The sequence below is a fragment of the Lolium rigidum genome, chromosome 6 (genome assembly GCF_022539505.1).
Source record: "Lolium rigidum isolate FL_2022 chromosome 6, APGP_CSIRO_Lrig_0.1, whole genome shotgun sequence".
Lineage (NCBI taxonomy): Eukaryota > Viridiplantae > Streptophyta > Magnoliopsida > Poales > Poaceae > Lolium > Lolium rigidum.
This window is the reverse complement of record NC_061513.1, coordinates 336048133-336052161: the sequence shown is the minus strand read 5'-3', so window position 1 is coordinate 336052161 and position 4029 is coordinate 336048133. Positions and strand designations below refer to the sequence as shown.

Sequence of the window (4029 nt, the reverse complement as noted above, 5' to 3'; positions counted from 1 at the left end):
GTGTCGTTTGTCCCCATGTTTTGAACCACTTATCCCTATTAATCTCATTATAAAATAGGTTTTAATAACTATTTTTTTTTTCTGAAGGGAAAGTGGAAAACCTCTACAACGATTGTTTTTAAAAATAGTAAGAACCTCAACCGTGTGACTTGTACATCTATTTTTCTAGTCAAATGAGCTATGCTTACTTCTTTAACTGATTGGATACACGTGGTTATGAAAACATTATTTTGACTAGTGGTTATGAAAACATAGTGGTATTAGACTAAACATAATCTGCTTTTGATGTGCCAATCACATTTGCCCGAATGTGAATCTTCTGTGATAGGCCATGCCACATCTCTTAACAAAAAAAGATTATACGAAACCAAGTCTCCTGCCGGTATCCAATCCACAGAGAAGAGTTTCCGTGGCACCCAAGTCCATCGTATTTCACAGGTCCAATACCGTTCAAGTCAAGGTTCCGGCTCCAAAAGAAGAGACAAGTGGCACACAAGAGTGATCGCGATCGTGACTCCACACACTCCGTCAGCACAAATGGACGGCCCGAATCGCGCGAGGTGACGTGTACCCAGTTCCCCACCGTCCATCCGAGAAGCTCGTCTCGCCAGCCACCGTGGACTCCACTCCACTCAAGCACTGGGTCACGTGGCCCCACGCGTGCGGGTCCCGCACACAGCGTGGGCCGGGAGGGTTTATTTGCGGCCAAAAACCCAGACTTTCCCCAAATCCGTCCGCCGGACTCGTCGCTGGTGCTCAGGCCGCCGCCGCCGCCGCCCTCCGCATCCGCTCCCTCCGAGTCCCCCGCCGCCCTTGCGCCCCATCTCGCGCCTGCGTCCATCCTTCGGCGCCCTCGCGGGCCTTGCTGTCCCGCTCCGACCTCTAGCCCCCCCGTGCATCTCGAGGCCGGCACCGGCGATGGTGACCGGAGTCGAAGGGGAGAAGGCCCCGGCCCTGAAGCTGGAGACGCTGCTGGCGCTCGGCCTCGACCAGCGCACGGCGGAGAACGCCCTCGTCAACAGCAAGGTCACCGCCAACCTAGCCGCCGTCATAGCAGAGGTAACAACGCCTCCTCTCCTTACATGTGTAGCTTTGCTTTCCAAGATTAGGGCTCTGGTGTTAAAATTAGACGATGCCTGCTTTCTCGAGATTTATGTGAGACCTGTAGTATTGTATTGTAATTAGCTTGTCCTAACCGGCGACTGAACATTAAGCTCCATACATTCTAAAAAATTAGCAAGCTCGATCTGCTAGAGATGCCCAAATCGGGCACCGTGGTACTCCTTTTCTAGGCGGAAGAGAAGAATTCTTCTTGTTCCAACTTCAATGATGACGGTTTTTCTTGCTGGTACCGCTCATGTGATCAGTGTGATGTACCGGGCGCTTGGTGAGAATTTTTTGTAAGGCTCACCCCATGTTTCTAAGGATGATGTTTCAGTATTATCAATCTTAAATACGCTCTCACGTTTTTCAAGAGAATACCTGATTGAATCTTCACTACGACATGGATTGGTTGTCATGGTTTTAAAGGCGCCAAGGCGTCCCAAGGCGATGGGGGGGGGGAATTCGTGGAGTATGTAGATCGCTAGCTTCCATCGATTCGCCCACCTACCGTATTGCAGATCGTGTTCGCGAGGAGGTCGCATCGTCAAGGTGGCCGGCGCCGCCGATTCGTCCTCTGAGTATCTGCTAAGTCAATTGTCCATCGACTGCCTACTTGATGTGTAGCGTGTCCCAAGTCCTGACGAGCTCCAGGGAGTTCTTCAGCTGCTCACATGCCCTGGTGAAGTTGGTTTGCTCTACATCTTCGACCGCCTCAGCTGTGTTGGTCCAGGACAAGGTATGCGCCGACGGATGGAAGTGATTCATATTGATATTGATATGCTGAACTCCTCTGCATATGTAGAACTCAATACGCCCACAAGTTCACTACATGATGTACGTCCCCATTGTTTGCAAAGGGGCAAAAACAAAAAGACTTATATAACTGAATATTTAAGAATTGGATTAGTGAATGCCATTTAAATCATTTAGATCACAATGTTATTCACATTATTTAGTGTGCAAGGGTTTGTGGCTATTTCTAAAATCATACGTGAGATTTATATTTCTATAGAGGCAGGAAGAGCATCGTCCAACACCAAACACCATTTTTTCTGCGCTTCTTTAGACTATCTTTGTTTTAGAGAGAACTTTACTACGGAGCATTACTTGAGAATATATAGTTTCAGCATGTAACGTCTATTATAGATCTTATAGATCTGAGTTCAGTTGTACCGTACCAAAAATATAATTTGAGGGAGGAAGAGGGAGAACTCAAGGAGCGGCGAGGTCAAATGTCGTAGAGGAGGAGGGATGCGCCAGCTGTCGTCGTCGACTGGGCATCGCGTCAACACTTGTCATAAGCATGGCAATGCACCAGATGTCAGTATCAGACGTTTCTCCCGATGCAACGCACATACACTTTTGCTATAAGCCATATAGTTTTTTGGCAGCATCCGTCCATCCCTCTCCCAACCGGAACTCCTTTTGTCTCTCTCATGGCGAGGGAGAAGGGCAGTATTTATAGCTCCAGCGTCTCCAATTTCAAAGCGAAATTTTCTGGTCTTTGGCGCCATAGTGATTCCCTTCGGTGCTGAAAATTTTCAATGGTTTGAAGCTTCTGACTGCTTGCATGCCGCGCGAGAGATGACAGAGGCGCGTGCGTGATTTCCTTGCGCTGACCTTGCATGGAGTTGGGGAGGGAATACAATCGGGAGAGTTAAAAGGAGAGACAGATTTCTGGGATTTGTTGGGAGAGAATCACGGGAGTATCAGATTGGTTTGGGAAGGATCCAGACATTCCAAAACAACCAGTACTAATACGTTCCTTCCTCTAGGGGCAGCATGGTCCAAAAGCCACGAAAATTGCCATCCAAACCCGTGCGTTAATTCTCCTGCACGAAAATTATACGGCTTAAATCAAGGAACGGAGGGAGTATTATATTGTGATTGAGATATTGTGACTGATTTTTATACCATAATTAACTTCTGCGTGGGGATATTTGGTGATTGATTTGATCGGACGAAGCGGAGTAGGGAGAATAGATTGGATGGCCAGGATCTTTTCAATGACGACCACCAAATTGCGTTGAGTGTCAAACGACCAACTCCCATTTAATAGTAAAGATTCCTTCCTCTAGGGGCAGCATGGTCCAAAAGCCACGAAAATTGCCATCCAAACCCGTGCGTTAATTCTCCTGCACGAAAATTATACGGCTTAAATCAAGGAACGGAGGGAGTATTATATTGTGATTGAGATATTGTGACTGATTTTTATACCATAATTAACTTCTGCGTGGGGATATTTGGTGATTGATTTGATCGGACGAAGCGGAGTAGGGAGAATAGATTGGATGGCCGGGATCTTTTCAATGACGACCACCAAATTGCGTTGAGTGTCGAAACGACCAACTCCCATTTAATAGTAAAGATTACCTGTTGGCGTGTTGCTGCTCATAGGTGGTGTATCTTTTTCATTTGTTGGGCACTGGTCCAAGTGATTACCATCTTTTCTGCCGATTCCTGTTGCATGCGCGGTCAACCGCGCCGCTCGTCCTGTCGATCTGCCGTCCATTGCCGTGAGCCCGTGAGTTTTGTGCGCTGACACTGCTTTCTCGGTCAGTGGGCCGGCCCGTCATTTGTTTTGGCCTGAGAACATCATACAAATGGATAAGCAAGGCCGCAAGTTTTTTCTTTTGCTAAAAAAGGCCGCAAGTTTTGTTTTTGCTAAAAAAAGGCCGCAAGTTTTTGATGGCGATCGAGATGGAGAGCTGTGTACCAAATGGGCTATGCCCAGTTGAGCCAGTGAAGTGCGTTTTTCTTTTTCTGTTTTTTGTTTCCTTCTCTTGGTAAACTTTTTCATGAACATTTTTTTCGAAAACTATTTAATTTTGTACATTTATAATTTCACTTTCATTCCATTTCTTCTGTTTTGTAGAGTATTCAACCGAAAGGTATGTTTTTGTGATCAAAATAATATCGACCTGA

The 4029-nt window shown here is 46.7% G+C and overlaps 1 pseudogene; it reads right to left on the bottom strand.

Annotated features, from left to right (window-relative positions):
* Positions 1-841, bottom strand: part of LOC124664857 — an 11956-nt pseudogene extending 11115 nt beyond the window's left edge.
* Between the last annotated feature and the right edge of the window lie 3188 nt (positions 842-4029).